Source organism: Lithobates pipiens, unplaced genomic scaffold (assembly GCF_037356315.1).
Source record: "Lithobates pipiens isolate NorthernLeopardFrog02 unplaced genomic scaffold, aLitPip1_a1.2 Scaffold_13, whole genome shotgun sequence".
In the NCBI taxonomy this organism is placed as follows: Eukaryota; Metazoa; Chordata; class Amphibia; order Anura; family Ranidae; genus Lithobates; species Lithobates pipiens.
The window spans coordinates 171,467,340-171,479,128 of NW_027507718.1; the positions used below are offsets into that span (position 1 = coordinate 171,467,340).

The window sequence follows — 11,789 nt, forward strand, 5'->3', positions numbered from 1 at the left end:
CTGTTCAAATCATTAGTAAGACCTCATCTGGAATATGCCGTTCAGTTTTGGGCACCAGTTCTCAAAAAGGATATCGGGGAACTGGAGAAAGTGCAGAGAAGGGCAACCAAACTGATAAGAGGCATGGAGCAACTCAGCTATGAGGAAAGATTAGAGGAACTGAATTTATTCACTCTTGATAAGAGGAGATTAAGGGGGGATTTGATCAACATGTACAAATATATAAGGGGTCCATATAGGGAACTTGGTGTCGAGTTATTCACTTTAAAGTCAACAAAGAGGACAAGGGGGCACTCTTTACGTCTAGAGGAGAAGAGATTTCATCTCCAAATACGGAAAGGTTTCTTCACAGTAAGAGCTGTGAAAATGTGGAATAGACTCCCTGCAGAGGTGGTTATGGCCAGCTCAGTGGATTGCTTTAAGAAAGGCCTGGATTATTTCCTAAGTGTACGTAATATAACTGGGTACTAAAATTTATAGGTAAAGTTGATCCGGGGAAAATCCGATTGCCTCTCGGGGGATCAGGAAGGAATTTTTTCCCCTGCTTTAGCAAATTGGATCATGCTCTGCTGGGGTTTTTTGCCTTCCTCTGGATCAACTGTGGGTATAGAATTGGGTATATGGGCTGGTATATGTATATGTGTATGTATGTGTGTATATGTATGTGTGTGTATGTATATGTATATGTGTGTATATATATATATGTATGTATGTATATGTGTATATGTATGTATATATGTATGTATATATATGTGTATGTATGTATGTATATAGTATATTTTATTTTATTTTTTATTTTATTTTTTTTATTTTTTTTTTATTTTTTTTTTTTTTGGTTGAACTGGATGGACTTGTGTCTTTTTTCAACCTGACTAACTATGTACTATGTAACTATGTAACCACTTTGAGGTTAAAAAAAACAAGATAATAATGGTATTGTGGTAACTTGACACACAAAACAACAAAAAATATTATGGAGATCATTATAAAAAAAAAAAATCCAGGAGATCTTGATAAAAAAAATAAAAATAAAAAAAAGTAGATCACTACTACTACTACTACTACTACTGTAGAAACATTATTCTGGAGATCTGGCGAAAAATAAAAAAAGATTATTCAGGAGATCACGAGAAATAATAAAGAAATTAGTTTGTCAGAACTGTGTGTGAATATCAGCAGCAAAGCAACTTTTATTCTAGCATTATACAGAAGAAGAGAATATGCTGCATTGAAAGATTTTAAAATTTGCTGCGTGACGAATGTGCTATCTCCATTACAAATGCTAGTTTTACCAGACCAAGCACTTACGTCTCGTACTCGATTCTGAGCATGCGTGGAATTTTGTGCATTGGACTTGTGTACACACGCTCTGAATTTCCGACAACAAAGTTTGTTGTTGTCGGAAAATTTTAAAACCTGCTCTCAAACAGTTGTTGTCAGAAATTCCGACAGCAAATGTCCGATGGAGAATCCAAGCAGACGGAATTTTCAACAACAAGCTCACATCGAACATTTCCCGTCGCAAAATCCAATCATGTGTACGGCCCAAAACTGTGAAGAGATATAGGAGTTGGCAATTAGCCGACAGCTGAGCGGCAGCAGAGAAGGAAGGGCTGAGCCCAGCTGGCAATTAGCCGACAGCAGAGAAGGAAGGGCTGAGCCCAGCCCTGACAGGAACTCAAAGGGGAATCTCTACAATTGGACACAGGTGAGAAAATCGCTGGGTTTACATTAACCTGACCTTTATGTAAATGGGGACATTTATTTTTTGCCTTTTGTTATGCCTTAAACACATTGGTAATCGCACTAGCTATGTATTTGTAGCTTCAGTGTTGATATTTGCCAGGGCTCAAGTCCTGCGGGAACGCATGGAAACGGAGTTCCTGTACTTTTTCAACAACAGGAACTCAGTTCCCGTTAGCAGCCGCATCCTGCATATGCCTGAGTAACTGGTTGCTAGGCTGAGCAGCGCCTCCGAGAGGGAGCAGCCAGCCAGAGACACTACACCAGACAGAGCTACACTTACTGCTGGTAAGGATCCAGCTTGTGCCCACTGCCCAGTTAGTGCCAGACAGTCCGCCGCCGACTACTCCCGCAGCCGCTGTAGCACATTGCCAGCAGTGCAATCCAACTCTGAGCTGCCAGACTTCTCCAGTTCAATTTCTCCTCTCCTGAGCTGAGCCTCCGAGTCCTCCCGCCCACGAGGTCCGCTGCGTGTTTGCCACCAGCCAGAGTCATTAAAAAAATTCCAAGTTAGTGTGCTACACACACTTTGTTAGTTACAGTGAGCATGCTCCCCCTCCATTCTGCTGCTGTGTCCCCCACTCCCCCTCTGTTCTGCTGCTGTGTCCCCCACTCCCCCTCCGTTCTGCTGCTGTCCCTTACTCCCCCTCCGTTCTGCTGCTGTCCCCCACTCCCCCTCCGTTCTGCTGCTGTCCCCCACTCCCCCTCCATTCTGCTGCTGACTCCCCCACTCCCCCTCCGTTCTGCTGCTGTCTCCCCCACTCCCCCTCCGTTCTGCTGCTGTCCCCCATTACCCCTCCGTTCTGCTGCTGACTCGAGTGAGCCATATTTTTTATTACTAATACAGCGTGTGTCTCCTGCTGTGTAATGCATTCTGTTTGGCCGTCCATTGAAACAAAACCCGTCCCGTCTCCTCCACGCCTGTGATAGGCGGAACAGTCATACAGTTTCCTAGCATCATATCTGTATTTCTCTATCACAGGCAGATGAGGAGGAGGCGTGGCAGGCTTTGTTTCAATGGACGGCTAAACAGAATACATTACACAGCGGGAGACACCTTTCATTACTAAAACAGCATGTGTCTCCCGCTGTGTAATGCATTCTGTTTAGCCGTCCCTTGAAACAAAGTCTGACCCGCCTCCTCCTCATCTGTCCGTGATAGAGGAATACTGATACGATGCTGGGAAATCATATGAGTGTTCCGCTTATCACAGACAAGGAGGAGGTGGGCAGGCTTTGTTTCAATGGACAGTGTTCTGACGAGAAGTGTCCCCCCATCGTATAGTGTCCGCCCTGTACTGTGCAAGGACAAGGGGTCGCCAAAAGTCTCCGAAGATGAACGTCGCCTGCGCACTTAATAGTAACTTCTGCCCTGAGGCCAGGTTCAAGCCCCACCATCCAAGTGGACATGGATGATGTAAAACAGCACTTAGTAACAGGGCCCCTCGTGGGCTCGCTTCACTCGCCACGCTTCGGGCACGGCCTCACTACACTTGGCAAATTTTTATTCTAACTCTATGTCCACTTGGATGGTGGGGCTTGAACCTGGATTCAGGGCAGAAGGTACTATTAAGTGCACAGGCGCCATTCATCTTCAGAGACTTTCGGTGTCTCCTTTGTCCTCCGTACTGCGCAAGCGCAGTACAGGGCTGACACTATCCGATGGGGGACAGTTCTCGACAAGACACCGGCCGAACAGAATGCATTACACAGAGGGAGACACACGCTGTTTTAGTAATAAAAGGTATGGCTGCAACTGGGCACAGTGTGACTGCAACTGGGCACATGAGATTGCAAGTGGGCACAGTGAGACTGCAACTGGGCACATGAGACTGCAATTGGAGACAGTGAGACTGCAACTGGGCACAGTGTGACTGCAACTGGGCACATAAGACTGCAACTGGGCACAGTGAAACTGAGACCATTATGCTATGAGTAAGCACTCTTGGTAGTGTGAAACGCGTTAGTTTTGGTGCTTTGACCCACTTTTGTGTGATTCTGCTCCACAAATAAAAGGCATTTGAATTTATCTTGGAGTGTGGCCGTCCAGAGTTCTTCAATTATTTGCAACAAGTGTATGCCGTGCCTGCACCTGGGTTTCTCCATTCCTGGAGGGGCTGTTTTCTTGGATTTGTGGACCTGGAGCGGTGGTTCTCTCACACAGTGAGACTGCAACTGGGCACAGTGAGACTGCAACTGGGCACATGAGACTGCAACAGGGCACATGTGACTGCAACTGGGTACAGTGTGACTGCAACTGGGTACGTGAGACTGCAACTGGGCACAGTGTGACTGCAACTGGGCACAATAAGACTGCAACTGGGCACAGTGTGACTGCAACTGGGCACATGAGACTGCAACTGGGCACAGTGTGAATGCAACTGGGCACAGTGAGGCTGCAGATCGGCACAGTGAGGCTGCCGATGGGCATTGTTTACCGGTAGCTGCTGCATTTTCCCACCCCCAGCTTATACTCGAGTCAATATATTTTCACAGTTTTTTGTGGTAAAATTAGGTTTGTATTCGGGTTGACTTATACTCGAGTATATACGGTAATCTATAGAACTGAGCTGTCAGTGTAACAGCCCAGCCCTGCTCTGCCTTTGTTTATTAGAGAAAGCCAATGCTGTAACCTTCATTTATAAGTTACAGCTATATGTAAGGTGTTAATATGTTTAATCTTAACCCTTTGTAGCCCACCCCAGCATTTCCTTAAATGGTTATGAACCCCCAAGAGGCAGGAAGAATCGGTAATCACGTGACCACTGTGATTGGCTGTCACACTGGTCACATAACCAGGAGCCAGTCCTGTTGGCTACCAATCATTAGTGGGGACCAAGAGCTGTGGTTGACAGCTAGGATTCTCTGCAGGGACCACACAGTGAGTGTGCTCTCAGCACAGGCATATGTGTGGCATGTGGGCATTAAAGTCTCTTTGAGGTGGGAAGGGGGACACTTTGACATCCTTGTCTCGAGAAACCTTTATTTGAGGTAATCATTTTAGCAACACAATTATGGAAGTTTCAAGGATCTGAATCCACATTAAGTTTTAAGGATCTGTAAATGCAGTGTGCACTTATTTGCTATACTTGTACTGTACATGTGTATGGGTGTATTTCATCAAAATGTAAAATTTTACATTTGACAAAATATGCCCATACACATGTGCAAGTATATGTCTGAGTCAGCAGTTAGGCATGCATGGTATTTTCTGTAATGTATTCCTATGGGCTCCCGTGTGCCACAACTGTATTGTAGCTACATTTGTAGGCCTTTCCTATAAAGTTTTCTTGCTTCTGTGTTCAAATATAGCCAAATTATTCTTATAGACTCTATTGAAAAATAATGATTCCCACTGTACTATATAACATTTCAAGTATCGCATGATACTTCAACTGGTTGGCCTGTTGGAGAATGTCCTGGTGACTTCATGCTTGCTGTTTACTCTGTATCTACACTGGGGAGATAAAATCCCTTGGCATCTTATGTGCTACATGTTCCTGTGAAATCAGCTGAAATATTCTCCTTATTTTCTGCATCTAACATGCTAAATGCTGGTTTGGACATCTACATAACACCACTGTTATCTCATGTTACTTTGTCTCAGAGGCATATCCAGGGTAGTGGACAGTTTTCTGACATCTATAAGACTGAACAAAAATATGCTAAATAGGAATGTACCTGTAGAGAGTGGAGACCAGTGTCTAGAAAATTCCGGCTAGGCACAGCTCTCAGAAGTCCAAGAGAACTTGAGAAGCTGGGTCACAAATCAGGGTCAGTGCAGGGAGTGGAGGATCTGCATCAAAAAGCTTAGGCCAAGTAACAGTAGAAGTAACACATATCTTTTGGGAATTTTCTGATTTGTTGGGGACAATGTATATTTTATTCTGGTTTCCACAAATCTTTTTTTGGACCATACCATTTCCATCCTGTCAGATACTGTAGCTTTCCATGATCCACAAATAATTCTTGGAAGATAGCCCCCACCCGTCACCATATCATTGCAGGGAGGAAGCAACGTCAAAACTAAGCTAGATCTCATATTTAAGAGGTCCTGTCATGTTTTTTTTTATTAGAAGGGATGCTTACATTCCCTGCAATAGGAATAAAAGTGACACTTTTTTTTTAAAGAACAGTGTAAAAATAAAAAATAAAAGGTAAAATAAATAAGACTTTTTTTTTTTAAACGTGTCCCATCCCGACAAGCTCGCGTGCAGAAGTGAACATATACGTGAGTAGCGCCTGCATATAAAAACGGTGTTCAAACCACACATGTGAGGTATCGCTGTGATTGGTAGAGCAAGAGGAATAATTCTACCCCTAGACCTTCTGTGTAACTCAAAACACGCAACCGGCAGAATTTTTTAAACATCGCCTATGGAGATTTTTAAGGGTAAAAGTTTGTCGCCATTCCACGAGCGGGCGCAATTTTGAAGCGTGACATGTCATATAAATTTACTCAGCATAACATTATCTTTCACAAAATAAATAAAAAATTGGGCTAGCTTTACTGTTGTCTTATTTCTTAATTCAAAAAAGTGTATCTTCTTCCAAAAAAAAGTGTGCTTGTAAGACCGCTGCGCAAAGACGGTGTAACAGAAAGTATTCCAACAACCGCCATTTTATTCTCTAGGGTGTTAGACAAAAAATGTATAATGTTTGGGGGTTCTAAGTGATGTTCTAGCAAAAAAAAATGTTTTAATTGTAAACAACAAATCTCAGAAAGAGGCTTGGTTCTTAAGTGGTTAACTATGTAACTGTGTAATTTGGGCCACTACTTCAAAAGAACCAATGAGCTTAGGTCCAAGTTTTGGAGAAGGTAATCTAAAGTGGTTCCAAAGTCACGTGTTTTTACCTTAAAGGATAAGTTCAACTTTTAACAAAAAATAATAAATGCAAATTTTTTTGTAGGTACAAAAATGTGCATTTATTATCTTTTGTTTCTGGAGCCTCTAAAGCATTTCACCAGTGATCAGCAGACCGCTGCTGCCATGCAGGTCTTCTGCAGATCAGTCAGTGTATCTGTGTGCCTGTACATCGTATGGGCCAGCAAATACAATCTGGCAGGAAGACTCGATGAACTACCGCACCCCTCCACAGTGTTGTGGTAGTTCATTGAAAACTGCAAACCGACAGCTGCAAAGGCTGTCGAGACTTGTCATTTTCCATTTACAGAGGCATGCTCAGCCGTGTTTTTTTCTAAATTGTGACAGCTAGCAGGGGAGAAGATCCTCCACTAGCTGTCAGAGCGGGGGAGCGAGGGCCGGTCCGTTCGTAATATGTTACACCCTGAATATGGATGTAACATGTAACATGTTATGAATGGTGAACTTATCTTTTGATGCATTAACTGCATTAAGGTAAAAAACTTTCCACTCACTGTTCACACTACCTCCCCTTCCTAAATTCTTGCCTGAGTCCTGTATCAATCCAGCGTTGAGTTCATCTGCAGCAACACTGATTCTCTATCCCTACTCTCACAGGCACAGAGGCAGCAGTGGCAGGAGTCGTTGGCTCCTGCTGCTGTCAAGTCAAATTCTGTAAAGAAGGGAGCAGGGGGCAGGGCCAAGCTGTGCTGTGTGTGTCTATGGACATACACAGCCCAGTGGCTTGCTATGGGGGTACACGCAGAAAAGGAGGAGCAGAGAGTAATGGTGGGAGTCCCCAGAAGAGGAGTTAAGTGGCTGCTCTGTGCAACACTTTTTCACAGAGTAGTTAAGTATAAACCTCTTTTTTCACTTTAGGTAAAAACAAATGAGCCTTTAGTATCACTTTAGCCTATACATTTTTTGAAGATAGCCAGACTCTATCACCTACCAAATAAAAAGGAATGAATCATTTGTGTCTGCCTGTGGTTTTGTTATAGGATTCTGGGGCTTCATATGATGTTTTGTTGTAGCCAAGTAGTTCATGTAAAGAAGACAAGCTTGTATTTATAACTGGCAAATATAAATGCACTAGTAGTTTAGTAACAAGAGATTGATGAGATTGAAAAAAGACACAAGTCCATCAAGTCCAACCTACGTGTGAGATTATATGTCAGTATTTCATTGTATATCCCTGTATGTTGCGGCCATTCCGGTGCTTATCTAATCATTTTTTGAAACTATCGATGCCTGCCTCTGAAACCACCACCAGCAATGTGTATGGAATGTCCTCATTCTGACAAAAAGCAACACGTTGAGTTTTAAAACCAGTTTGAACGTGTAAAGTTTATTCTGCTCCTCTGATCATTACTTTAAATTTCAGTTGGCTTGTGATTTAAATACACTGAGGTGACCACAGTGATGAAGATATTTCCCTTAGGACATATTTACCTTATAATGCATAACTGAGTTGAATTCTATACAATAAGAAACAAGTACAAGCCAGGAAATATGACAAAAACATAAAAAATAATAATTGCTGTGCACCAAAATATAATAAAAGCATCATATAATATCAGAGAAAATGTTAAAGATTTATTTAAATACAAAAAAAAAAAATAATATCTACACAAATGTCATCTAAACATTGCAAACAAGTAAAATTATGTAACTACACATACTTTTCTATGGTGACCCCCAACATTTGTATTTAGAACATAGATTTGCATTTTTTTTAAATCAGACTGTGAAACTCACAACTAAATACAACCTATTTTCATTCATCTAATCACTCAAACTGCTAAAACAAAAAGCTGCAACTGGCTGCTATTTAGTAAATCAAAATGCTGCTTTTTGTACCATATCGAAATATGTCTAAATACATCTAGCTGTGATCAAAATTTATTTAAATGCCAAGTCTAGAATTTCAATTCCAATGCACTGTCTTAGGTATCTTACAGCAAATTGAACAGATCTGAATATGTCTCTTTGTTCTTCCCTCTATCAGAATAAAAAAAAAATATATATATATATATATATATATTGTATATATATATATATATATATATGTAGCCGGTCTTACCAGAGCTTGTGTGGGTGGAATCCAAAGAAGGAGAATATTAATAAACCCGAATAGGAGATTTAGCAGACAGTGGACAGAGGCAGCTTGTTGTACATGAAAGGTAAGCTCCACCCTACAGTTCCGTGTACAGGTTTCCTAGACAATTTACTTGCTGCACCTGTTACCACTGTAATGTGGTACCTATTCTCCTAAAATAATAGATGCTGAGATCAGGTTTCCTGCATTTAAAGCATTGTTGAAGCACACTGTGATTATTGCAGAACCTAAAGGCTGACAATGAAAATGAAGTGAAATCCAACATACTGCAAAAGCAACAGACCTTTGGAACAAGGAAACGTCTCTGTAAAATGAACATAAAAACATAATACAAGATGAGAATCCAACGCATGCTTCATAGAAATTCAGACATTCTAAAACGTTTTTGATAAATTATTAAGTTATAAAATTAATTATATTAAATTGTTATTTTGGATAGAGTGGGGAAGAGTTCCATTTTTGTTTCACGCTTTTATTTTTGATTTACTACATAGCAGCCAGTTGCCTGTGAGCCCCTTATATCCAGGTTTAATGATGCCTATATAAAAATGGGGGCTGTGGGTATCACTAGAACGTAAAGAAATGTGCAATAAAAACGTTCAGGGAAATTCATAAAAAAGCGCCTAAAACGCTCTTTAGAATTCCAATGTGTTTCCACACAGATCTGGGGCATGCACCACCTTTGAAGGGGCACTGAGGTTAGAATGACCATATGAACATTCCACAATCATCGCAACTGCATTTCCTTCTCGCTGCTGCACAGGTGGGGAGCTTTGTATCTGGAAGGCAGAGCCTGATAGGGATTCACAGACACTGGTTGCCCATCAGGTCCGCTCCCCTTGTGATGGACAGCAGACAGTGGGCAGATCCTTAGCCAATAAACAGCCTGCGATTGGCTATAGGATCCGCCCACTGCCTGTTGTCAAACTAGTGTTTTAGTGAATTCCCCTGATTAAGGGAAGCTTTAAAGAGGAAGTAAACCCATCAGGGTTTACTTCCTCTTTGATTCCCTGCAAAGGTAAAGCATAATGGACTACTATGCATCGCATAGTAGTCCATTATGTGTCACTTTCCTGACACAGGAGCAATCGAAGTCACCGCTGTCCCCTGTAGTCCGGAGCCTCCATCTTCTTGGTGGGTCTCGCTGCTCCGGCGCTGTCATTCGTCGGAGCCGCGATGAGGTCACTCCCGCACATGCGCACGGGAGCCGCCACTCGCAGCATATCGCCGTTAACTGCGGCGCGCCCAGTGCATAGACAGCGTAGATAGCGGTGCCTGTCTTTCGGCAAATACAGTGCCTTGCGAAAGTATTCGGCCCCCTTGAACTTTTCAACCTTTTACCACATTTCAGACTTCAAACATAAAGATATAAAAATTTTATTTTTTGTGAAGAATCACCAACAAGTGGGACACAATTGTGAAGTGGAACGAAATCTATTGGATAATTTAAACTTTTTTAGCAAATAAAAAACTGAAAAGTGTTGCGTGCAAAATTATTCGGCCCCTTTACTTTCAGTGCAGGAAACTCACTCCAGGAGTTCAGCGAGGATCTCTGAATGATCCAATGTTGTCCTAAATGACTGATGGTGATAAATAGAATCCACCTGTGTGTAATCAAGTCTTTGTATAAATGCACCTGCTCTGTGATAGTCTCAGGGTTCTGTTGAAAGCGCAGAGAGCATCATGAAGACCAAGGAACACACTAGGCAGGTCCGTAATACTGTTGTGGAGAAGTTTAAAGCCGGATTTGGATACAAAAAGATTTCCCAAGCTTTAAACATCCCAAGGAGCACTGTGCAAGCGATCATTTTGAAATGGAAGTATCAGACCACTGCAAATCTACCAAGACCTGGCTGTCCCTCTAAACTTTCAGCTCAGACAAGGAGAAGACTGATCAGAGATGCAGCCAAGAGGCCCATGATCACTCTGGATGAACTGCAGAGAACTACAGCTGAGGTGGGAGAGTCTGTCCATAGGACAACAATCAGTCGTACACTGCACAAATCTGGCCTTTATGGAAGAGTGGCAAGAAGAAAGCCATTTCTCAAAGATATCCATAAAAAGTCTCGTCTAAAGTTTGCCACAAGCCACCTGGGAGACACACCAAACATGTGGAAGAAGGTGCTCTGGTCAGATAAAACCAAAATCGAAATTTTTGCCACAATGCAAAACGATATGTTTGGCGTAAAAGCAACACAGCTCATCACCCTCAACACACCATCCCCACTGTCAAACATGGTGGTGGCAGCATCATGGTTTGGGCCTGCTTTTCTTCAGCAGGGACAGGGAAGATGGTTAAAATTGAGGGGAAGTAATATTCTCAGATCCAGCAATTGCCCAATCAGATCCTCGTAACGAACACGCTGACTATCCACAAGCAGTTCTATGCAACAGATGGTCCTAAAAGTTTACTAGACCATCGACAATTACACCTCAGGCCTTTGACGTGTTCGACTAATAATAACATGAAATAGATAATATCCTACGTCTGATATTGCTGATCATTTCCACTCATCGCTTCTGTGATATCTTTGTATTGCTTTTGTCTATATAACTAAGATGTTGTAAACCTTGTTCCCTGTTTGTTTTGTTTTTTTTGATTTCTCAATAAAATATTATGGAATAAAAAAAAAAAAAAATTGAGGGGAAGATGGATGCAGCCAAATACAGGACCATTCTGGATGAAAACCTGTTGGAGTCTGCAAAAGACCTGAAACTGGGATGGAGATTTATCTTCCAACAAGACAATGATCCCAAACATACAGCAAAATCTACAAAAGAATGGTTCACAAATAAACATATCCAGGTGTTAGAATGGCCAAGTCAAAGTCCAGACCTGAATCCAATCGAGAAAGAGCTGAAAATTGCTGTACACAAACGCTCTCCGTCCAACCTCACTGAGCTCGAGCTGTTTTGCAAGGAAGAATGGGCAAGAATTTCAGTCTCTCGATGTGCAAAACTGATAGAGACATACCCCAAGCGACTTGCAGCTGTAATCGCAGCAAAAGGTGGCTCTACAAAGTATTAACGCAAGGGGGCCGAATAATTTTGAACGCCCCACT

The 11,789-nt window shown here is 42.1% G+C and overlaps 1 protein-coding gene across 4 annotated transcripts in view; it reads right to left on the reverse strand.

Annotated features, from left to right (window-relative positions):
- The window catches only part of ATP8B3 (ATPase phospholipid transporting 8B3), a 345,697-nt gene extending 336,803 nt beyond the window's left edge, over positions 1-8,894 (reverse strand). For 3 of the 4 annotated variants that reach the window (XM_077475865.1, XM_077475864.1, XM_077475866.1), the window contains exon 1: positions 8,692-8,894. The gene's annotated coding sequence lies outside the window, so the exon portion shown is untranslated. The remainder of the gene's footprint in view (positions 1-8,691) is intronic. The other variant, XM_077475862.1, reaches the window with a different exon arrangement.
- Positions 8,895-11,789: the final 2,895 nt, after the last annotated feature.